The sequence below is a fragment of the Amblyomma mixtum genome, chromosome 7 (assembly GCF_055824585.1).
Source record: "Amblyomma mixtum isolate Tamu chromosome 7, ASM5582458v1, whole genome shotgun sequence".
In the NCBI taxonomy this organism is placed as follows: Eukaryota; Metazoa; Arthropoda; class Arachnida; order Ixodida; family Ixodidae; genus Amblyomma; species Amblyomma mixtum.
The window spans coordinates 16265931-16291894 of NC_143018.1; the positions used below are offsets into that span (position 1 = coordinate 16265931).

The 25964-nt window shown below is 46.7% G+C and overlaps 1 pseudogene; it reads right to left on the reverse strand.

The window, feature by feature from the left end:
* Positions 1 to 759: 759 nt before the first annotated feature.
* On the reverse strand, positions 760 to 24937 carry LOC149335106 (uncharacterized; annotated as a pseudogene).
* Positions 24938 to 25964: the final 1027 nt, after the last annotated feature.

Consider the following 25964-nt stretch of genomic DNA (forward strand, 5'->3'; position numbering starts at 1 on the left):
CATAAAACAGGTTAGATGCGTTAATTAGTAGCAGCTAACTGAAATCTAGCTGTGTATGGAGTTTTTGTTTACAAGTGTTATGAGTTTGGTTGAGAATAGAAAGTTGTAGCGGGTACTCAGTGCATGTAAAAGAATATACCGCATGTGACGCATGAAACATGCTTTCGGAGAGCCGGAGCTCCTATAGCAACAGTACCAAAGGAAAATAAAATTTTTGGACATCTGATGATGGGCAGTATATGCAATGACCACCGCTACATGTAAACATTGTATATAAATATAATTTCTAGACTGCAATGAATTACAATGCCATTTAACTCATCTCACTCTCTTTATAAAGTTCGCCGCCACCGCCACCATCACCGTGAAAGAACTGTAGGTTTAGCTCAGAATGAACTGACTAATATCTTGAAACAGTAAGCAGCCCTAAAAATGAGAGCGACGAAGAAACCAGACGACAGTACCAGCGCATACTGCCAACTGGTTTACTAGAGCAAGCAAGACAAAATTTCATCAAGGTAGAAACATCACTTGAGCAAACGCGGCCAGGTTAAAACCAGAGCAGCATCCAGCCACAGCATGAAAACTGGTACGGCCAATGGAAACCAGGTGGCACACGCGCGCACATGCCAGAGACACGCAAGGAGCTGAGGAGTTGAGAACAATGAATTGACGCTGTACCTCCCCTACGCCTACCTACGACCCCAGCAGGAGTGCGACCCCAGCAGTATGACCCCAGCAGGAGTGCCTTCCATTGCTTCAGCGCGGCATTGACGTCGTCTCCTCGATAGACCCGCTGTCTCGCGATTCCGGACGGCTGGTTGTGGAAACGGGGCACGGGATGCCGCGACATGCTGTCATGTAGTGCGTCACGAAGCCCGTATGCTGGACAGTGGCGCCACAGCGGTGGCACTCAACTGCGTGGAAGGTGCACTCAAGCTCGTAGTGCCGGAGGACACTTGGCATGGAGCCCGTGAAGCGGCAGCCATGGACTTGGTTCCAGCAGTAAACCTCGAAAAGAATAGAAAAGGCGAGGTTTAAATACAGCCCTCAGCACTGCAATTAAAGGTGGTTTCTAGTTGAAGCCACCAGAGACGAAGAAGACCAGCACACTGCAGAAGGAGATAATCGCAGAAAGACCAGTGTATCAGAGGTGTTAATGTGAAAGGAAAGAACGGATTTCAAAACACCACATGCATTCCGAATCATAAACCCGCCACTTACATTCTATGTACTCTTTATAACAGATTGTTTTTTATGTAATTTCTATTTACTTCGAACACGACATGAAGACCTACAGAAGTATTCGGTAATCATTGCGCAATGACATTATCGGGCTTTTTTACAAGCGCCTAAGGTGCCGTGATGTATCAGCGAATGACATACGCAAGTCACAACAGCGCGGCTTTATGTAGGTGAGGGAATGCGATATTGTGAATTGATTTGCTTCAAGTACACCTCCAGAACTCCGGGCAGGAGCCAACGTACGGATTACCCCTTGCAGAGGGTTACGCTGCTGTGACTGTAGTTCATGTTTTTAATCATCGTAATTCTGGATTTGTCAACTTCCTCGGCATACACGCAGGTACCACCAAATCTGGCGACGTTGCCGATTCGCAGCCATATTTCTGAGCTTCAACCTCCGATAGATCATGACACGATTTTTTTCAGCAACGGTTGCTGAAGGTTGTGTTACTTGATGATAAACCACGCAACATTATTCCTGCGAGAAACGTAAGCTGTGACTGTGCCCAAGATAGGTGAGCATCAAAGAACAAGGTAAACCACTTTACGAAGGCAGACCTTGTTCACGTTGCGCTCAACCTAGAGCGCAATGTGAACATGAAAAACCATTTTTCTAGAACTGAACTTCAACTCACGTTCTTGTGCGAGTGTTTGGTAATTTGATTTCCCATTGTTTCATTTTGTGGGAGCGGAAATGTGGCCTTCCGCTGCACCTCACTAAGTATCACTATTTCTGAGTTATTTACTGGGAAAGCAACCGCTAACACACACACAAAAAAACAAACCCTCATTACTGTTGACCGCGCAGGGATATAACAGTTATAGCGCTGAAGGATAGCAGTAATTTATCTGCCAAAGATAATATCAACCGAAAACGAACCAAAATCAGGCTCGAAATTAAGCACCGTAAAAGACCTGACGATGTTTTAAAACAGTAGAAACAGAAAAGTCCTGCCCAAGTACTTTTCATTGTCTTTCTATGGCTCACTGTCGCGCACACTTTAGATACCCCGAATTTGCAGAAGAAACAACATAGGTGAATGAATCGATCAATAGATGAATCCCACAGGACATTACGCGCACCACTATGCTGAACCAAGGGCTATTGCCACAAAGCGCATCGGAGTAGCAGTTGTTAAGCGAATAAAACGTGCGCGCAGACTTTCACAGTGGACCTGTTCGCCAACATTGCCGCCGCTATAACGTGGGTTCGAGCCACCAATATGCCGCAACAGCGCTGCTTACCAAAGCTGGAACCTCGACCAGTGCCTAATTAATCGACGTGAAAGCCGAAAAATTAAGAAAAGGCTTCGTATATATTCTACGTTACGGCTGCAGGCATCGTACACATTAGGGTAAAAGAATTTACGCCGCGCACAAACACGCCTTCACACTCATGCTCGTATGAATACATGCTTCGTAAATGAAACCTTTAATCATAAGGAAAGAAATGATTAGGCGCCGCACACTTACCTTCAGCTTCTGGACTTCATTCGGCGGCAAAAGAATGTTCGGGCACACGTTTTCGTCGAAGCGTTCCTGGTCCATAGGACAGACACCGCCGACGCCATCTTGGACACTGCCCTTCTTGCAGGTTTCGCAAAGGGAGTGGCAGCAAGGTAGTAGCACGGTGCTTTCGGGAATCAGACCGCACAAGGAGCACGCGTAAGGATGCAATGTTTGCTTGGTTGATCGGGTTAGCCTCCATTTCAACAAAACTTGGGTAGGGCCTAGTTGGTACATGATGTTGTGAAGGTAAAGGATGCGCAATCTAAGGACGAACCACGAAGAAAGACACAGGGACACACACAAGCGCAACTAACAACTGTTTATTTCTTCCTTGAAACGCTTACTTATACACCTGGCCACGCATGCTCAAAAGCAATCTCTAACCACAATAGTCATGCCAACGGCTCCATTTGACGCCGATGAAATCTCCGGCACTCACCCGCAGCAGCGTTCCTGTTTTAGCGTCCGACATGGTGCAGTGCTTGGCAGAGTGAAGGGTTGGGTATCGGTAACTGCCGACGTGGTCGCTGTCACTGTTGCAAGGCCCGACAGCGTCAAGCGTTGACAGCCAAAAAGAAAAAAAAATACACCAAAATCTCACGAGGCAGTCAGACAGCGAAATCTTGATGCGAAAGACGGAACACTCGCGCGTGCTGTGTGTTATCAGTGACGTTGATTTCGCTTAGCCAATCCAGAATCACGGCTTTCTTCAGTAGAAGGAATCAACCCCCAGTGGCAGGAAAGCGATAACCTTTCCGTTTTCATTGCAATATCTAATCCATAAATGAAAATTTAAACGAGCTTAGTGCACTTGTACATTTATGGCAACAGTGTTTACATTTAGAAGAACATTCTTGCGGGCTAGCTGATTCATTTTCGACGAAGAGGGAAACAGAAACAATGCTGCGCCCATGGTGTCGTATTCGCTTCTTTACTTCCTGTCCTCTTTCTTTCTGGCAGTTTCTAGCCTTCCTCTCTACAATATGATCTTACTGCTGTAATGGAGACCTGGATAAAGTAAGGTTAGTTCCCCTGCATACGTGGCTGCACAAGATTGCCACAAGATAGCGCCCCTCTTATTTAAAGCAGCGTAAGTCATAAAGAGCTCAGTGATTCCGCACCAAAATTCCGAGAGCAGGGAAGCCGTTTTTATTCAACTCAAGACAAAGCTCATAGTAGGCGTAGTAATCGCCCTCCAAACTTGTTTATGTGCCAATTCATGTCGCCTATGAAAGCTATTTTAGCGCCTCTTATGTACTTCATTATTGATCTGAAAGGCAAGACGGTCATGGTTAAATAATTTTGTCCGAATCCTTCCTTATCAAAAACATCATTATCAATGCACCTGGTGGATTAGCTTATCAGTCAGGAACAATGACGTTTTGTCTAGCCTTGATATGAACGCCTGCGTCGATGCTGGTAAGCTGAACACTACAGATCATTGTTGAAGTTTTCTGTTCTTACCACGATCAAGACGGCTCATAACTAGACGGGTAGATTCTCATAACTGTTCCAATATTATATATCGGGTGATATTTACATGAAAATATGGACTGTGGAAGTTTGTATGATGACGTCGTAGATACAGAATTTTCAGTTTCGTCCGCACTATTGTGCAAGTAATTACCAGGTGAAAGCTAATGTATTCACGACACGACAATCAGCATGTCGGTTAATCACCGCCTGCCCGTAGAGCCGTTGAACCAGCGTAACCAATCGTTCTGGTACCACGTGAGCTTGAGTCACGGTTTCTTTTTGCCGTCTGCAGGCGCGGCTGCGGCGTAAGCGGAAGCAGCAGGGGTAGGGTGGCTAGAACTTTTTTAGGTGTGAAAAGCGCGGCCCGTTTCCCTTGCCGGAAGTGGCACCGCTGCTCACCGATGCCGCCAGGGGCGCTGATGCTAGAGGCGCCGTCGCGCGGTCGCTGATCGTGCATGGTGGAATGCGCGCGGACCGCGTTTAATTTCGTGATTTGCGCGCTGTGATTTGCTTTTAAGATGTTGCTGATGGTGAAAAATGGCTCCGCGGTGGTATTTTGTCCACGTGATGCAATGATGAGCTCCGGGTCGTCAAGAATTATTCACCAAGCAGAACTGCTTTCTTTCCACAGCAGACGACAAGCAGTTGCAGGCATTTTTTCGTTGATTTAAAGGGAACTCAGGTTCGATTGATGTGCTGGCATGAAAGTTGCTTCCGCAGACGTCCGCACGCCTTTCTGCACGCGCTCGGCTGTTCGTTTCGAAAAGCGTTGCATGCTTTTGTTTTGCTCCTTAGACGATTATACGGCAAGACTACACTGTGTCGCATACAAGTTCGTACCGTGAAAGAATTAGTGGGTTTTTACGTACAGAGGTCGAAAAGCAATAGTAAAAATGTAGTGGCTGGATCCGGATTAATTTTCCGCCGCATGAGTTATTACATGCGTTGCAACCGCACCAAACGAGCATTCCCTTTTCAAAGAAACACTCCCAAGAAGTGGCAGCTCATGAAGCACACAAGTGTGGCGAGCGCACCTACCCAGCAAAACATATGCACAGTATGAAAAAGACGTGTTTCTGGAAGAACACATTTATTTTCAGTTGTTCATCCACATACACAACAGCATGATAAGCCCATTAAAGCACGCATGGCTTCACCCTTTTGCATTTCCTTTCGTCTTCCTTTTGATTAACTCCTTTCAAAAAAAAAAGTGAACCCGTTTTAAGCAGTAGAACTTCACTACTGAACTCGTCAATGTCACTGAGTGCTGGGGGCAGCCTATTTTTGTCGTTTCCCCAATTATTTTCCACATGTCAGTCACCGACTTAGCATGAAGGGTAGTTCTGCTGAAGAAACTAGTGGCTTTGTTCTCTAGTGTCATAATAAGGTTGTAGAGGGGAGATTGTTGGGAACAAAAGCCCACCAAGGTCCCACTGCATTGATGCTTCCGTGGGTAAATCAGAGCTGGGCACGTCTTCTTTCTTCATTAGGCAAGCAGCCTTGCAATCCTCACAGTTGATGGACAGCACGCGTTTTCGTGCCACGTAGCCGGCGATATAATAAATAAGGCGGGCATCACTTTTTTCCGATATGTAAGAAGCATGGTCAACAGACACTTCGGCTGCATCGGATCGGAGCGGTCGGCTGTATGCCTCTTGCTCTTCGCTGTCTGTCTCGTTGAGCAGTTCCTCCACAGATAGCAGCGACTCAACTACACCATCAGGCACGTTACCTCCCTTGGGACTCCTGGCAACACTATAGAAACTGAGGCACCTGCAAGTAAGCACAGAGTAGTAACTCTTAATCAGAGCCAAGTGTAAACCAGTTAAATTGCACAGTGTATAACCAGCAAGATTAGCGATACCTCATGATGACAATGAACTGGGCCGGAGTCGGATGGTCATTGGCCCCACCTGCCTGCCTCACAATTCCGAAACACCGCTCAAGGCAATCTTGGCTGAGGTGCGCAGTCATGAGGTACTTAAAACCAACTTTCTTTGTTAGGTAGTCAAGTAGGCTCTTTGTTGCAGTGAGGGTCACACGCAAGCCCACTGCTGTGCTTCTGCTTAAAAATCCAATCCCCTTAGCATGGTCCTCCCAGAGGTCTAGAAAGTGCAGCATTTCGTCCAATGTTTTCTCATTCTTGCTGCCGGGTCTGAAACACCATTACAGAATGCACATAAATGTATTGTTGACAACTGAGATAAATGTGGCAATAAATTTGAACTTACCTTAAGGCTTCTGCTGGGAATCTGGACGTCATGGCCTCAATCAGATTAGCCATGAGCCCAATGACAATTCTTGTTGGGTCGCTGTTCGGGTATTTGCTCTCAATTTGCTCTTTGTAGAAGGCCAAAGCATTCCTAACTTGGGCGCTAAAGACCTGAAAAGCAAGGTCTACCCTCATCTTCTCAAACCCATTAGGAAATATGTGGGACCTCGTAAGTTTTGGTGCCACCTTCAAGGTGACGCAAGCACTGTCCACCTTCCACATTGTCGACACGTGTTCCCAGTGGGCCTGTAAAATTAATCATTTCGCATTGGAAACACTGACAACAATGAGCAAACATTTATGAATATGTGCCAACATTTCACACAATGTTTCTTAGCAAGCATACCCGTCCATTGTGCGTGTTGCGCACACATTTGACAAGGTGTGGAAAGTCAGATATAAAATGCAGAAATCTGCCTTTGTCACAGGGATGGACGACCCTGCACCTTATATCATTGAAGTTTCCACGTATGCCTAGGATGTTCCACATAGATCGATTCCACGGGGCACCATCAGAACAAATATAATCGACACGGAGGCCAGCTTGTTCGGTCAAAATCGTTGCTTCTAGAATAATTTTTGCCAGCAGTCTTGCTTTCACATTTCCATTGGAGGCGAACACACCTAAGACAGAAAAGAACATTGCATGCGATCGTGTAATCTGCTAAAAAAATTTAGAAATAGTAATCAAATTTTATTTACCTATAATCTGTGTCCATTTGCCCACAAATGGCTGAAACATCACCATCAGGCCGTGGTCAGCTTTTTTTCTTTTGTCACATTCTTCAGTGTACTTTCCCAGGTCCACAAAGCCTTCTATGTGCTTGGACGATGTCATGTCAAGGTGGGTTGAAAGCTTCATTTCATCCACTACTAGACCACCATGCCTTTCATTTCGTCTATGTCCTGGGCTTTTGATCTCACGCATGACAGAAGATTGGCATTAAATCCATAAGAAGCTCTGAAACCCTAAAAATGCAATAATGTCACCACTCGGACTTTCATAACGCGTCCAGTCACATACCTTAATGTACCTTTGTAGGCAAACACGACTGGGAACAACCAGAATCTTGTGGCTTCTGAGGTGCTCGTAGAGCCGTGGGCTTTTCATTCTTAGAATTATGCACTCAAGAAGCCATTCCTTGTCATATCGGTATTCACGCTGAGACTTTCGGTTACAGGCTTCGAAACACGCACGAACAGCAGCTTGCTGCTTCTTTGGAAGCTTTTTCAGCTGAAAGAAAAAGGGAATATCATACGCATATAAGCACATGCAATATAATTAAAGCATTGTAGCACACCTTCTCTGCAAAGGCGGACTTCTCGATTTTGCAGTTCTTTTCTCGGAGCTCTGTCAGGTTATCTTTCAGAGACAGGATTTTCTTGCCCTTCCGCTTCAAAGTACGCACTGCCTGTTTCAGTCGCTGCGCAGCTAGAGAGGCGAGTGGAGCCTTTCTTGCGAGTGGGTGTCGTACTCTTTTCTTAAGGCGCAAAAGGCGAGCCATAAGTCTGTTTCTGCATGCTCTACATGCGGAGCACCTTTCAGTAGAGACATCTGTTGGACACAAAACAAAAATGCGTTTTTTAACAAACACAGCAGTTCCTGCACATTCATCTGCGGTGAGGGCATCAATTTTCCCTCCTAGACACACATTCTACGAAATGATTCCATACCTTGTGATGAAGATGAGGATCCATTGCAAGTCATGGAGAACATGTGTTTTTGGGCCACTTTTGCCACCTTTACCACATTTAAAGGCTGGAATTCGTCCAATTTTCCAACTCCATGGCACAATAAAAGTTTGTCAGCATAAGCCAACATGTCCTGAGCTTCTTTCAATGTAAGAATCTCTTTCTTCTTGTGAAGAAGTCCATTCAGAAATATGCTGCACTGATAAGGTCCTGCGCTGTCTTCCACTTCGAACACAACTATCTTGTTCAGCACCACAGGAGGATTTGCGTTCCTAATGAACTCTGCTGTCTGATAGCACAGAACATTTTGGTTTTTAAATTTTTGCAAAAACCAGAGCTCATTTGGGCGTATGAGCTCGCTGCTTAAGGATGCAACTGGACATACGGTCTCTTGCGACACATTCGCACCGTCCTCTGCCACTGATCCTGTTTCCATGATCTCAACGTCTGTGCGACTCTTTTTGAATGAAGCAGCAGTTTCATTTACGTTTCTTCGCTTCCTCTCCTTTGGCAGAGTCTTGCTTAAGTATTTAGGTAAGTTAGGAAAGATCGTTGGTATCGCATCTTCGGTTAGGCCAGGAATATCTCGGGGCACTATGACCTCCTTCCCGTTTATATTGTGCTTGAAGTTTCGCGCAATAAACCTATCAAAGAAACAACAAACAAAACCATGCATGAGCTCACGTTTGCATGCGAGAACACCATTCACGCCTGGAGAGCACGAAAGCGGACATTAAGGCGAGCATCTAAGAATGGCGATAAAAGCCTGCGGTGGAATAAAATAGTTAGGCACGTACCTTGCGTCAAAATGCTTCTCGCACACAGCAGAATTCTCTTGCAATTCCTTATCAGCCCTGGGGATGGCGTTGGACCATTTGGTGAATAGCTGTTTACATGCTGGAGCTCGGAAGAGGGACACTTTTTCTGTAGAAGATCTGTACCCTGAATTGCATCCAGGCACGAAACACCAGCGCTGGGTCTTTTTTTTTTTTGCTGTTGGCGGCATTTTCAAAGCACGCGGCTAAAATTCTAGCCACGCGGCAGAAAATCAGCGCGAGCGAAGCCTTTTTGCCGGCTTGCCAAGCAATTCCGCCTGCTCGCTCTGACGGCGCCGCTGTCTTCAGCGCCCCCGCGCGGCATCGGTGCGTTTTGGGGGCAGCTTCCGGTGGCCGCTTCACACACCTAAAAAAGTTCTAGCCACCCTAGCAGGGGTAATCTGTTTGTCGTCTGCTTGGGCTTTGAAAGCTATTATCGTAGATGAAGTGATCTAACCTTACAGGCTCGATCAAAGCCTTGCAGCTGAAACCTGATTTCATGGCAGTTTTCATGGTCATGCACCACTATATAGGTGACTAAAAAACAGTAAAATAAGTTGAAAATGAGGGCAGCACAGGAGACAATTTGGCATGGCATTATTTGCGTTCATATACGTGCTTTAAAGAGTTTTTTTGTATGATTGTAAATTGTGGCGTTTATCGTCCCGGAGAGACTCACTGGCTTTGAGAGTCGCCGTAGCAGTGGCTCCGGATACATTTAGACCCCCCTGGGATTAATTACGTGCGCAGACATCGCTCAGAAAACAGGAGCTTTTTTACTTCACCTCCATCGATGTACGGTCGATGCGTGCTCGATGGAACCCGTGACCAGTCAGCAGCAGAACGACAAACCCATTCGGCCACAACGGAGCGCCACTTCTCAGGCGTTCCGTGAGTTTCTTTACCTGGTCCTATCCAATAAGGCTCTTCACCGCAGCCACCATTAGCGTGAAAGAACGATTGTATTGTCTCAGGATGTATTAATATCTTCTTGTGGAATAGTTGGTAATTCATCCAGAAAAATAAGCAGCCCTAAAAAAGAGCGACGAAGAAACAGAAGATAGGAGCAGTGCTGACAATAATGTCTGGTTTATTGCAGCAAACTGACCGGAATCTGTACAAGGTAAGAACATCACTTGACAAAACGCGGGAACGCAAAATCCGGCCGCGCATCCACCAACAGTATGAAAAATGACGTGGTCAAAGGAAACCACATGATACGCACGCGCACTTGCCAGAATATCAGACACACAGGAAGCCGAGGCCGAACCGCCGCAGTCGGGATGCATTTGCTCAAGAAAGATATCAAAAGCAGAGTCAAACGCTCGTAGCAAAAGCTGTGTCAGGACTAAAATGTAACCTTAAAAACACACTAAAACACAAGAGCGAAAACGATCATCAAGAGGAAAAAAGATGCAGTCACATTCGTCAGAATAAAATAAACGGGCACAATTTATAAAAGCATACACAAAAGGCTATTTCCTTCTATGATAGCGTAATTCAAGGCGAGCTGATGCACCGGTAACCGGCCTTGGAAGCGAGAGCGCCTTCAAAGCCTCGAAATACAAAAGAGAAATATCATAAAGGCGGAGAGAACACAACTCTAGAAAGCCACTGGGCACACCAACACACTGATGAAGAGACAGAACAGAAGCGATATTTTACAGTCAAATAAAAACTCGTGAAGAAGTCCTCAAGCCGTAATGATAGACAATAATTAGGATTTATTTGTATATAAAACAGAATAAAAAGATAACACTTGGAAGCACTATATATGTCTCGGTTACCAACTCGTGAATTCACCCTTAAACTTTCTAACGCTAGCAGGCGAAACGACTCGCACGCTCTCTGTATGTAGTACTTCTTGCTGAATAATTTGCCTTTATTTGCCTTTCGTCCAGCATGTAGCTATGACTGAAGAGATTTAAAGGCAGCACCCTTGAGTCGCCAGCTGACCCTCGCACGTGACAAATTCGTAAGTTACGGAAACACGCACAAGCACGCGTAAATAACTCTATAATCCCGACGTAACACAAATATTTGTAAACATATACGGTTACACGTTGTTCAAGACATCGATTGTGGATATAGTGCTAACGAGGTCATAGGTGTTAAGTGTCCACCACGAAGACATCGAAGCTGATCTCGCTCTCACTGGTAAAGCCATTCGATTCGAGGTGTCACCAACTGTGGAAGAATTCTTGCTGCCATCCCTCAGCAAGCAGCTCTCGAACGTCTACCTCTTCCAAGAAACAAACACTCTTATTTCGGTCTTTATTCCAGATTTTCACGCCCTCCACTTGTGACGCCAAACGAGACATATCGAGGGTACCTTCAAAGCTAAAACGGAGGACTAACAATTCATCACACGCCCCCACAGCGACTCTGAGGTAAACGTCTTTCCAGTGCCACTTGTTCACTGTCAGGACCGTTTTAAACTCAGGTGTCTGGGTGTAAAGGCCGCGAGCATTTTTAACTTTCAAGGAGTAAATGACGCGCCTATTCTCTCCACGACTTCTCTCAAAAGAGTAGACATGTAAGACTTCGTCGATATCGCTACAGCACGAATCAGGAACGTATTCCCACCAAGCAACAGGCCGCTTCACATGCTGCACAGCTGTCTGGTACCCGTCTTCGAGGGGAAGCGAGTGATTGGCTGGCCAACACTTCCAGTCTTCGCAGGATGTGCCTCTTCTCAAAGCTCCACTCCAAAGGTGCTTCGCCCTCTGCGCGCTCTTCTTCGTTAGATCCGACACTCAGTTGAGGGGTGAGGTCTTCGGGCTGCGACTGTACCTGTTCCCGTACTGCCACTGAAGGTCCTTCGGAAGGTTGTGTGCGCCCTTAGTTAAAACTACCATTCGTACTTCTGAGTGTTTCCACGATTTCACGCATGAGGACAGCGTGGTTTGCCATGTCCTCTGAGAGTCGGTTAACCTGGCTCTCCATTGCGGGAAGCTGGTTCTGGAACGGTTCCATAAGGAACGCCTTGAATTCCTCCAGGGAGGCGATGACGTCATTTGTTCTCAAGACGCGGTCGCCTCTTGAGTGCGGATTGTCGGTTGTGGAAATAGCGCGGGCGGCGTCACTGCATCCGTTCACGTAGTGCGTCGCTAAGGCCACATGCACAACACTGTTTCCACAGCGCGGGCACTCGACTGCATGGAAGGCGCATTCGTCCTCGTAGTGTCGGAGCACACCTGGCAGGGAACCCACGTACTGGCAGCCATGGACGTCGTTCCAGCAATAAACCTGAAGGTGAAACAAAGGCAGTGAGAAACAAAAGCACGCCTCAAAACTACTACAAACAAAAATGCGGTTGCTAGACGAGACCACCAAAAACGTAAGAAAAAATTGGGTAGTGGTTTGACGTAGTCAAACCGAGTTGCCATGCGAAAACGCATGTTCAATCTTGAATTGGACGTCACAACTACTGAGCCTTTACAAAAATAAATTGATTTATTTCTTATCTTCTTTATTATTTCGTAACGCTTGTTATAAGCTAGGGCTTTAAGTGGAGGGAAGAAGAGTTCTGCGATTTTTATTTAGCCTTGTCACTTGCAGATTACTTGTTACTGGCTGTGCTGAGACAGCGTTGTGACATAAACGAATGACATACGAAAGTTTATTTATTTATTTATTTATTTCATAATACTGAAGGCCAGTGCTTGGCCCAAGCAGGGGTGAACTTAGATTGTTACGTAACGAAAAGAATAAAATTATTCAATATTAGCTGCACAAGGATACCAAAAGAATAAAACCAAAAGAATAAACTTATAGAATGTTGGGAGCGCACGGATACTAAAAGAAAAAAACTAAAAGAATAAAGTTATACAATATTAGCAGCACACGGGTACAAAACATACATATAAGCAATATTAGCAGGTAAGTAGACGATTTAACGCATCAGAAAAATTTTGCGAGGAAAAAACAGATTCCGGTAACGAATTCCAATCTTGCACTGTTCTAGGGAAACAGTCAGAACAGCGCAGCTTTATGTAGGTCAGGGAATGCGATATTCTGAATTGATTTGCTTCAAGTACACCTCCATAACTCCGGGCTTAGGAGCCAACGTACGAATTACCCCTTGCAGAAGGTTACGCTGCTGTGACTGCAGTTCATGTTTTTAATCATCGTAATTCTGGATTTGTCAACTTCCTCGGCATACACGCAGGTACCACCAAATCTGGCGACGTTGCCGATTCGCAGGCATATTTCTGAGGTTCAACCTCTGATTTTGTGGGAGCGGTAATGCGGCCTTTCGCTGCACTTCAATAAGTATCACTATTTCTGAGTTAATTACTGGGAAAGCAACCGCTAACACAAAGAAAAAACAAACCCTCATTAGTGTTGACCGCGCAGGGATAAAACCTATGGGCTGAAGGATAGCAGTAATTCATCCGCCAAAAATAATATTAACCAAAAAAAAGAACCAAAATCGGGCTCAAAATTAAGCACCGAAAATGACCTGACGATGTTTTAAAAAAATTACGAGGAACTTTAGCGGCTAAAGTGCTGAAAGGCGAAAGCCTGAGTGCTGCATTCTGCTACGTGATTGTTCACTGCACATATTGTTGGTGCATTAATTAACTGCCAATTAATGACGCTTAAGCTTCGCCTTTAGAAGTGGAACGCGACAGCATGTTGTAGAGCTGCCACGGAGTCCAAGGAACGCCACCACCCGTTCGGCGCGATGCGTTGCCCTTTGAACGCAACGCTTTTTGAGGAAAGGAAATGGGGCTGTAATTCTCTGTCATCTCGGTGGACACCTGAGCCGCACCGTACAGGAAGGGAGGAAGTGTGAGTGAAAGAAGAAAGAGGGGCCGTAATGAAGACAATGAAAATTGTATTTGAGGAAAGGAAATTACGCATTAACTGTCTCACATATATCTGAGTAGACACTAGTCGAAAATTGTATTTGAGGAAAGGAAGTTGCGCAGTAACTGTCTCACATATTTCGGTGGACACCCGTCAAAATTCGCGCGCGGTGACGTCACGACAATTTGGACCAATCTGAAACGCGGAGAAATACGCCTTGCTCGTCGGTAAATTGGTTTCTGAGGAAAGGAAATGTATCTGTCTCTCATATCTCAGTGGACACCTAAACCTCACCGTAACGGGAAGCGAAGACACCGTATTCACTAGACGCGCCTTTGTTCATTCCAAACCATCGTGCTGGCATGGCGGAGTGGAAGCGTGCTCGACTCGCACTCCGGAGACCGGGGTTCGATTCCCAAGCTCGGCAAATTTCTTACTTGGTTTTATTTATTTATCTGGTCGGACTAGAAAGGTTAATTAGTTAAGTAAGCAATTAACTAAACTCAAACTTACTTGGAGCATCACTATACGACCCCTTTAATTGGTTGCATGGTTAGTAGCCAAAGTACAATTGGCCCCGATTGAAATTCGCGCACTGTGACGTGACGACCGTTTCGACCAACTGAAAAGCGTGACATTCTCTGTCGACAGCTCCTGCTTACAACGATGAGGCATTAAAGGCTTCCGCCTTAAAACTGTGGAAACAGAAAAGTCCTGCCCAAGTACCTTTCATTGTCTTTCTATGGCTCACTGTCGCGCACACATTAGATACCCGGAATTTGCACAAGAAACAAAATAGGTGAATGAATCGATCAATAGATGAATCCCACAGGACATTACGCGCACCACTATGCTGAACCAAGCGCAATTGAAACAAAGTGCATAGGAGTAGCAGTTGTTAAGCGAATAAAACTTGCGCGCAGACTTTCACAGTGGACCTGTTCGCCAACATTGCGGCCGCGGGTTCAAGCCACCAATATGCCGAAACAGCGCTGTTTAACGAAGCTCGAACCTCTAGCAGTGCCTAATTAACCGACGTGACAGGCGAAAAATTAAGAAAAGGCTTCGGAGGTACTCTACGCTACGGCTGCAGGCATCGTACACATTAGGGTAAAAGAATTTACGCCGCGCACAAACACACCTTCAGACTCATGCTCGTATGAATACATGCTTCGTAAATGAAACGTTTAATCATAAGGAAAGAAATTATTAGGCGCAGCAGACTCACCTTCAGGTTCTGGACTTCATTCGGCGGCAGAGGAATGTTCGGGCACACGTTTTCGTCGAAGCGTTCCTGGTCCAGAGGACAGACACCGCCGACGCCATCTTGGACACTGCCCTTCTTGCAGGTTTCGCAAAGGGAGTGGCAGCAAGGTAGTAGCACGGTGCTTTCGGGAATCAGACCGCACAAGGAGCGCGCGTAAGGATGCAATGTTTGCTTGGTTGATCGGGTTAGCCTCCATTTGACGCCGATGAAATCTCCGGCACTCACCCGCAGCAGCGTTCCTGTTTTGGGGTCCGACATGGTGCAGTGCATGGCAGAGTGAAGGATTGGGTATCGGTAACTGCCCGCGTGGTCGCTGTCACTGTTGCAAGGTCTGACAGTGTAAAGCGTTGACAGCCAAAAAAGAAAAAAAAAGCACACCAGAATTTCACGAAGCAGTCAGACAGCGAAATCTTGATGCGAAAGACGGAACACTCGCGTGTGCTGCGTGTTATCAGTGACGTTGATTTCGCTCAGCTAATCCAGAATCACGGCTTTCTTCAGTAGAAGGAGTCAACGTCCAGTGGCAGGAAAGCGATAACCCTTCCGTTTTCATTTCAATATCTAATCCATAAATGAAAATTTAAACGACATTAGTGCACGTGTACATTCCATTTAGAAGAACATTCTTGCGGGCTAGCTGATTCATTTTCGACGAAGAGGGAAACAGAAACAATGCTGCGCCCATGGTGTCGTATTCGTTTCTTTACCTCCTGTCCTCTTTCTTTCTGGCAGCTTCTAGCCTTCCTCTCTACAATATGATCTTACTGCTGTAATGGAGACCTGGATAAAGTAAGGTGAGTTCCCCTGCATACCTGGCTACACTACAGTACCATTACCAAAGGATAGCGCCCCTTCAGGTTGCTGCGCCACTCTTATTTAAAGCAGCGTAAGTCATAAAGAGCTCAGTGATTCCGCACCAAAATTCTGGAAGCAGGGAAGCCGTTTTTATTCAACTCAAGACAGAGCTCATAGTAGGCGTAGTAATCGCCCTCCAGACTTGTTTATGTGCGAATTCATGTCCCATGAAAGCTATTTTGGCGCCTCTTATGCACTTCATTATTGATCTGAAAGGCAAGACGGTCACGGTTAAATAATTTTGTTCGAATTCTTCTTTATCAAAAACATCAATATCAGTGCACCTGGTGGATTAGCTTATCAGTCAGGAACAATGACGTTTTGTCTAGCCTTGATATGAACGCCTGCGTCGATGCTGGTAAGATGAACACTACAGACCATTGTGGTAATTTTTTGTTCTTACCACGATCAAGACGGCTCAGAACTAGACGGCTAGATTCTGATAACTTTTCTAATATTATATATTGGGTGATATTTACTTGAAAATATGGACTGTGAAAGTTTGTATGATGACGTCGTTGATACAGATTTATCAGTTTCGTCCGCACTATTGTGCAAGTAATTACCAGGTGAAGGCTAGGGTATTCACGGCAGGACAATCAGCATGCCATCTATTCACCGGCTGCCCGTGCAGCCGGTGATGCAGCTAGCCAATCACTCTGGTGTCACGTGACCATGAGCCACGGGTTCTTTTTGCCGTCTGCTTTCGCGGTGGCGGCGTAGGTGGAAGCAGCAGGAATGATCTGTTTGTCGTCTGCTTGGGCTTTGAAAGCTATTATCGTAGATGAAGTGATGTAACCTTACAGCCTCGATCAAAAGCTGGCAGCTGAAACCTGATTTCAGGGCAGTTTTCATGGTCATGCACCAATATATAGGTGACTAAATTACTAAAAAACAGTAAAAAAGCGAACAAGGGAAGGGGAATGAGGGGCTCGTTATAAATATAGTAGAAGCCAACAGCCACAGAAACCAAGGGGCACAGGAGATTTTTTTTAATTAATATATTTATTTTGTGGTGTTGATCAATTTAGAATATTACTGAATATGTTATCGCTTAAAGCTAATTGATAGAAAAGCAGAAGAAAAAACAACCACATGCCGCCGGTGGGATCCGAACCCACGACCTCCGAATTACGCGTCCGGTGCTCTACCTCTGACCTACGGCGACGATTGTCAAACCTTCTGCTTTCGCGGGTATTTATGTTTACAAGTAACCTAGCCTTGAGAGTGTTCATGAACGTGGGTGGCGCTGATGAACACTCTCAAGGTTAGGTTACTTGTAAACATAAATACCCCCGAAAGCAGAAGTTTGACAGCCGTCGCCGTAGCTCAGAGGTAGAGCACCGGACGCGTAATTCGGAGGTCGTGGGTTCGGATCCCACCGGCGGCATGTGATTGTTTTTTCTCCTGCTTTTCTAATCAATTAGCTTTAAGCGATAGTATATTCAGTAATATGCTAAATTGATCAACACCACAAAATAAATATATTAATTTAAAAAAAAATCTCCTGTACCCCTTGGTTTCAGTGGCTGTTGGCTTCTGCTAAAAAACAGTAAGTAAGTTTAAAATGAGGGCAGCACAGGAGGCAATTTGACATGGCAGGATTTGCCTTCATCGTCGTGCTTTTAAAGCGTGGTTTCTTTGTATGGTAGTAAATTGTGGCGTTTATCGTCCCGGAGAGACTCATTGGCTTTGAGAGTCGCCGTAGCAGTGGCTCCGGATACATTTAGACCCCCCTGGGATTAATTACGTGCGCAGACATCGCTCAGAAAACGGGCGCTTTTTTAGTTCATCTCCATCGATGTACAGTCGATGCGTGCTCGATGGAGCCCGTGACCCAGAGCGCCGAACCCCCTCAGCCACAACGGAGCGCTCTCAGGTGTTCCGCGAGTTTCTTTTCCTGGTCCTCGGGAATAAGGCTCCTCACCGCAGCCACAATTAGCGTGAAAAAACAATTGTATTATCTCAAGCTGTATTAATATCTTCTTGTTGGCTAGTTGTAACTCATCCAGAAAAATAAGCAGCCCTAAAAAAGAGCGACGAAGAAACAGAAGATAGGAGCAGCACTGACAATGATGTCTGCTTTATTGCATGCAGCAAACAGACCGGAATCTGTACAAGGTAAGGACATCACTTGACGAAACGCGGGAACGCAAAATCCGACCGCGCATCCACCAACAGTATGGAAAATGACGTGGTCAAAGGAAACCACGTGATACGTACGCGCACATGCCAGTATATCAGAGACACAAGAAGCCGAGGCCGAACCGCCACAGTCGGGATGCATTTGCTCAAGAAAGATCATATCAAAAGCATAGTCAAACGCTCGTAGCAAAAGCAGTGTCAGGACTAAAACGTAACCTTAAACACACACTAAAACACAAGAGCGAAAACGATCATCAAGAGGAAAAAAGATGCAGTCACATTCGTCAGAATAATAAAATAAACGGGCACAATTTATAAAAGCATACACAAAAGGCTATTTCCTTCTATGATAGCGTAATTCAAGGCGAGCTGATGCACCGGTAACCGGCCTTGGAAGCGAGAGCGCCTTCAAAGCCTCGAAATACTCGAAATACAAAAGAGAAATATCATAAAGGCGGAGAGAACACAACATTAGAAAGCCTCTGGGCACACCAACACACTGATGAAGAGAAAGAACAGAAGCGATATTTTACAGTGAAATGAAAACTCGTGAATAAGTCCTCAAGCCGTAATTATAGACCATAATTACGATTTATTTGTACATTAAACAATAAAAAGACGCTAGCCGGTGAAATGACTTGCGCGCTCTCTGTCTCTATAATCCCGACGTAACACAAATATTTGTAAACATATACGGTTCCAAGTTGTTCAAGGTATCGATAGTGGATATAGTGCTAACGAGGTCATAGGTGTTAAGTGTCCACCACGAAGACATCGAAGCTGATCTCGCTCTCACTGGTGAAGCCATTCGATTCGAGGTGTGACCAACTGCGGAAGAATTCTTGCTGCCATCCCTCAGCAAGCAGCTCTGAAACGTCTATCTCTTCCAAGAAACAAACACTCTTACTTCTTTCTTTATTCCAGATTTTCACGCCCTCCACATGTGACGCCAAACGAGAAGTATCGAGGGCACCTTCAAAGCTAAAACGGAGGTCCAAGAATTCAACACACGCCCCCACAGCGACTCTGAGGTAAACGTCTTTCCAGTGCCACTTGTTCACTGTCAGGACCGTTTTAAACTCAGGAGTCTGGGTGTAAAGGCCGCGAGCATTTTTAACTTTCAAGGAGTAAAGGATGCGCCTATTCTCTCCACGACTTCTCTCAAAAGAGTAGACATGTAAGACTTCGTCGATATCGGTACTGCAAGAATGAGGAACGTCTTGCCACCAAGCAACAGGCCGCCCCACATGCTGGACAGCTGTCGGGTACCCGTCTTCGAGGTAAGCGAGTGATTGGCCGGTCAACACTTCCAGTCTTCGCAGGATGTGCCTCTTCTCCAAGCTCCACTCCAAAGGTGCTTCGCCCTCTGCGCGCTCTTCTTCGTTAGATCCGACACTCAGTTGAGGGGTGAGGTCTTCGGGCTGCGACTGTACCTGTTCCCTCACTGCCACTGAAGGTCCTTCGGCAGGTTGTGTGCGCCCGTAGTTCAAACTACCATTCGTACTTCTGAGTGTTTCCACGATTTCCCGCATGAGGACAGCGTGGTTTGCCATGTCCTCTGAGAGTCGGTTAACCTTGCTCTCCATTGGGGGCAGCTGGTTCTGGAACGGTTCCCTAAGGAGCGCCTTGAATTCCTCCAGGGTGGCGATGACATCATTTGTTCGAAAGACGCGGTCGCCTCTTGAGTCCGGATTGTCGGTTGTGGAAACAGCGCGGTCGGCGTCGCTGCATCCGTTCACGTAGTGCGTCGCTAAGGCCACATGCGCAACACTGTTGCCACAGCGCGGGCACTCGACTGCATGGAAGGCGCATTCGTCCTCGTAGTGTCGGAGCACACTTGGCAGGGAACCCACGTACTGGCAGCCATGGACGTCGTTCCAGCAATAAACCTGGAGGTGAAACAAAGGCAGGGTGAAACAAAAGCACGCCTCAAAACTACTACTACAAAAAAAAAATGCGGTTACTAGACCAGACCACCAAAAACGTAAGAAAAAATTGGGTGGTGGTTGGACGTATGTTATACCGAGTTGGCGTGCGAAAACACAAGTTCAATCTTGAATTGGACGTGACAATTACTCAGCCTTTAAAAAATAAATTTATTTACTAATTATCTTTATTTTTTTGTAACGCTTGTTATAAGCTAGTGCTTTAAGTGCAGGGAAGAAGCGTTCTGCGATTTTTATTTAGCCTTGTCGCCGCCGCGACGGCTCAGTGGTTATGGTGCTCGGCTGCTGACCGAAAAGACGCGGGTTCAATCCCGGCGGCGGGGGTTGAATTTCTTTGGAGGAGAAATTCTAGAGACCCGTGTACTGTGCGATGTCAGTGCGCGTTAAAGAACCCCAGGTGGTCGAAATTTCCGGAGCCCTCCACTACGGCGTCTCTCATAGCCTTAGTCGCTTTGGGACGTTAAACCCCATAAACCAAACTATTTAGCCTTGGCACTTGCAGATTACTTGTTACTGGCTGTGCTGAGACAGCGTTGTGACATGGTGAGTGAGGGTTATAAATATGTCCATTTTCATCGAGTACACAGCTGGTAGTCTACACTTGAGTTGCCTTTTTCTTTCTTGTGTTGTCGTCGCGTTGCGCCGCAGTATTTTCAGACAAACAGTACTCTCCGTTTCCCTGCCATAAAAAGTGAGATGGGCTCTCCCTATCTTAAATACCTACTCTCAGTTATTTGTAGTTTCACTCCTGCGCACGCTACGATAACCGCCACTGATGCGATCATTTTTAGCAAACACTTCGCATTACACCGTGCCGCTTCCGCCTAATTGCATCTGCTTCCTCCGATGTCACAAATTGTTGATTTCTTTTTCACTTTATTTAGAAAATCTTTCGGCGACCATTTGAATTAATGAAAACAGCTCAATTATTTTTGAGGACAGCGCACGGCGATGACTGCTGCCGGCTGCCTAGCTTCCGCGTAAGCTCTGAAGACAGGGCTACATCGGCACTTCTCCAGTATTGTACGCGCATCCTGCGATGTAAGCAATCGTCGGTTCGAGGTTACTGTAGCCAGAACTACGCTGGATGGCCATTTGTATGCGCCAAGGCTTGTGAAATCGTTCTTCGCAATCGCCGAAATCGCACGCACATATTCTACGTACTCGCTATCGGGCCCTTCACAGTACGCCGGCAGTACGCCGGCGACTGATAGTTAAGAATCTGGCAAAAGTTAATCGCCGATTACTGTTAAAGTGTGAAGATATGAAACGCAGCGGCTCGTTTCGCTTTTTGTAGCGTAAGCTACACTACGCGGGATGGAAGGAGCTTCGCGTGCCCTCTGCGCCGACCATACCGCGCAGACGCGGCAGCCGCGTGACGTCACGAGAGGCTCAACGTCCCCCTCGCCGCCGCCGCCGCCGCCGCCGCCGCCGGTGCGCGCGCTCCTCTCCGACGCTCCGCCGGTCGACGCTTTCCAGAAGCGTGACGTCATCGTATCAGCAGACGCGCTGGAGCTGCGTGCGCCCGCCACTGTTTACGACTGCCGCTGTGCCCGCTACTGCGCATGCGCGGTAAGGGCGCACCTTGAGTTTATAACGCGCGGGGCATATGGTTGATGCAATGGGCTCTTCATGGAAGTTGAAGAGTGTCGAGCCGCTGCCAGTCGGCGGAGAAGACTGGAAAACCTCAGTTCCTAAGACCCCGAGGTTGTCGCTTGGCAGTTAGCCGCTCACATTACGTATATCGTGGCATAGCACAGCTAAGCCACTGCCATTTTTTTTTCTACAGGCATAAGGTAGGCACCAGCGCAGTTTCTTAGGCCGTTGCCTCACCGGGAGTGATGCCTTCGCTCGGCCGCGGGCCTAGCGACGGCGGCAAGCGACGAGCAGCACCTTCGCGCTGTGTTTTGCCCGTGTCGCTTGCCTCGCCGTTTGTTTCCATGCGCCGGCACCCGATGAAAGCACATCTTCGCTGGTGCTCGTACGTCTCGTGTGTAGCCTTGGCTAGCATGTGGTCGTGGTTTCCGGTTAAGTTTTAAAATATTTAACTGTACAGAATGTCATGCCAACTAGTCCCTCATCGCACGCTCTTTGGTCCGGTTACGCACACCTTTTACAGCGTTACGGGGTAGTTGGTCATGCTGACGTCGTCGTCGGACCAGTTTGACAGACCGGTGCGTCAGCGTCAGCATCTATCTGCGTACCGAACAGCCCACCGAGGGTAGATCGGCGTTGCATCTGCCTGGCGGGACCGGACCCTAGCTATCCCGACGGAAATCTAAGTTACTGTTGTCGATATTGCGACACGAGGCACTAATATGAGGGTTTGGTTTGGTTTGGTTTATTGGGGTTTAACGTCCCAAAGCGACGCAAGCTTTGAGGGACGCCGTAGTAAACGGCTCCGGAAATTTCGACCACCTGGGGTTCTTTAACGTGCCCTGACATCGCACAGCAACGACTGCTATTTCGATCGCACACGCAAATAAGACCTCGTTGCGCGCATTGCAGAAACGACAGCAGACGACACTGCTCTGTGTACGCCCTTGTGACGGCACGCGAGTATTCAGTATGGCGGTCACTGCCGGTGAGAGGAGTTTCCCGGTATCAATTTCGGTCGCTTTTATTTTGTTGGGGGGGGGGGGGGGGGGGGGGATATATACAGCGTGTCCAGGACACTCAAATTTTTCAAATTGAAAACTTTTCTCAGCTTGTACGTAGAACTTACTGTAGCGCACTAATCGGTAGTGCTACATGGGGCTAGAAACCGCTTACAGTCAATTGAATCACAGGCTCTTGTATTATTTACTGAAAAGTATAAAACTTTAGTCTGAAGAACAACCATGTCATGGCCCTTTTAGGGTTCAATAAACGACCATGATGAACTGAAGTTAACGCTAGTTATGAAGCAAGATACAACCTTCCAATTTGAACATAGAGCTTACCGTTATAAGCACCAATCAGTAGTGCCGCATGTGGCTAGAAACAGATTACAGTCGAGTTCGGTATGCAGCACGTTGGATGTACACCTAGAAATGCAAATTTGCCTTTTAAAGGGGGGGAGGGGGAGGAGGGGGGATATAAATTGCGCACTACGCAGCATTATATTTTTTCGTTGTTACTCAGAAGAGCACAAAACGTTCTAGCACAAAAAGTGATAGCACAAAAAGCGATAGCACAAAAAGTGATAGCACAAAAAGTGATAGCACAAAAAGTGATAGCACAAAAAGTGATAGCACAAAACGTGCAACTGTTTTATCTACCGGATGCAGGCAATCAAGTAAACAGTTTTTGTTTTTCAGTCAGAATTGATGCCTACTGTCTGTACACCGCGTGCGAACTGTGGACCGGAAATTGCAGTAAATTAATGAACCGATGCACATATGGACTGCACTAGACGTCACGTTTGCAATGATGCTGAAGCACGCTGAGCTTCAAACACTGAAGCCTGCAGCGATAAACGAACCAGGTAAGCGCGCTGCCTTTCACTGTAGTCCTATTCGCTAGATGGCGGCTCGAATAACGTGGGTGCAAAGCCACCCACTTGTAGGAACACTGCTACAACCCAAAGCTTGCAGGCAACCGACTTGCAATGAAATAAAAAAAAAACCGATGCTGAGACGGCGATAGAATATCGAGTGTAAAAACACGCAACATAGGCAGCCAGTTCGAATCCCTGCCACGAGCTAGTCTAACTTGTAAGTTTATGCTGCACGAAACACGAAATCGTATGCCACGACCCTGAACATTCTGCGGCAAACGGTTGAGCTGCAATGTTCATATGAAGATTCGTAAAGACGTGGAATTAGGGGGACATAAGTCACCGGTTCGAATCTTGCCGCAAGCTATGCTCTAAATTATCTAGTAAATTTACGCTGGACGAAAAGCTGAATTGTGTGACACCATTCGGAACATACAGCGACAAACTGTTGGCCCACAAATTTTACACGAATGTCGGGACTAAGTGGCCCGACTTTGGCGCCTGCCAGACACGGATATATATATACGGGATCGACACAACGAACTTTCTAGAGGCCCGTGTACTGTGCGATGTCAGTGTACGTTAAAGAACCCCAGCTGGTCGAAATTTCCAGAGCCCTCCACTACGGCGTCTATCATAGCCTAAGTCGCTTTGGGACGTTAAACCCCATAAACCGAACCAAACAATGAACTTTCAAGTTGCCGTGCTCGAGCCTTAAGCTGCCGCCTGTTATTTTATTCCATGATGTAAGCACCTCGGCAACCATGGAAACCAGTAGATTATGACTTGCGTGATAACTTACAACGCATAACGCTGATACCCGGAACCAGAGAAGTAGAGCTTAACGCTCTAATACAATGTCGCTGTTATGCAGGCCGCCATCACGAATTCTATCCGTGGAATCAGCATAACTCGGAGGCTCGAAACACGACCAGAAGAGCTAACGCTCTGAAATTAATAAGATAGTGTTTCTTATGCATCTTGCGTTATGGTTACAAGCTCCGTGCATATAACAGTAAAAGAATGTGGGCATCCGCACGCCAACGCTTCTCTGCTGTCACGACAGCTTTGGTAAATGAACAGTTAAATTATAAGTAAACTGCCAATCAGGCACTGCGCACTTACTTGAAGACTGCCGATTTTCTTCTCGGGGAAAGGAATCTTCGTGCACTCTTCATAGTCGAAGGCTTCCCGGTCCAGAGGACAAAGGCCTCCGGCGTCAACTTGGCAGATGCCGGTCTTGCAGGCCATGCAAAGCGCGTGCGTGCAAGGCAGCAGCAGTGTGCTTCTGGAAACCACCCCACAGAGGGAACACGCGTAGCGATGAATGGTGTTCTCTACAAACCGGGTCTGCCTCCATTTGACACCGCCAACGCCCCCAGCGCTCAGCCGCAGCAGCCTTCCGTTTGCTGGGTCGGGCATAGTACACATCGAGCCGACCAGTTGGTGGCGCCGGTAGTGAAGGCCGCGACAGGCAAACGCGGTCGCTATCGCCGCAAAGAGAATCGAATTCGATGGCAGACGCGGTGTGCTCTCTGCAGGGTGCTGGCGAAGACTAAAGCGCTCACACAGCCCTGCGATTATTTCTTTCCCTTCAGGATGAATGGATGGATAAGGCTGAACCAATGGGGCGGCGACTAACTCCACCTAGCCATAACTCGCGAAATTTCGCTCTTGTCTTGGTTTTAGCCGCCAGTCAGGTAGCTTTCTCTTTCTTATTTCTACTCGCTTGAAATCCATTTTTCCTTCACTGTCCATAAATCCCAATGCTTTGCAGGGTGAAGCCCTTTACAGAAAATCCTCCGGATGATTTCCCGAGCCCTTCACTACGACGTCCCTCATTAATGGAGTCGCTTTGGAACGTTAAAGCCCCATAAACCCCGACACAATTTTTTAATGTTTATTTGAGATAAAAATGAACATTAACATTAAATCGGCCCTTCTTTCTCCAACGTCATGTTTGTGCTCCTTTTAGTCTAGTATAAATCTTTACATTCTGCATTCAAACGGACAGCACGGTTACCACCTGTAACGGGAACTGCCGCGACAAAATTCGCGGCAAGTATTGCTTAAGGCTCGTGTTTTTTCTAAGATAGCGGCGATACGCGCCCTTGAATCACGTGATATGAGCGACCTTGGTGCGCTGCGCGTTGGTACCATATTTTCAATGCATTTTACAAGATACTTCACGGTTGCACCTATGGAAGCCTAGCTTTGATTTTCGCATTTTGTTCTGGCCTAAGTTTCGTTTATTGGTTTAGTGGTTTAACGTCCCAAAGCAACTCATGCTATGAGGGACGCCGTAGTGTGAAGGCCTCCGGTCATTTCGGCCACCTGGGGTTCTTTAACATGTACTGACATCGCACAGCACATGGGCTTCTGGCCTAAGTTGCAGGTCGAGCTATTGGTCATAGCGGACTCTGCTCTCTTCCGTTCGAAATATCCTGCC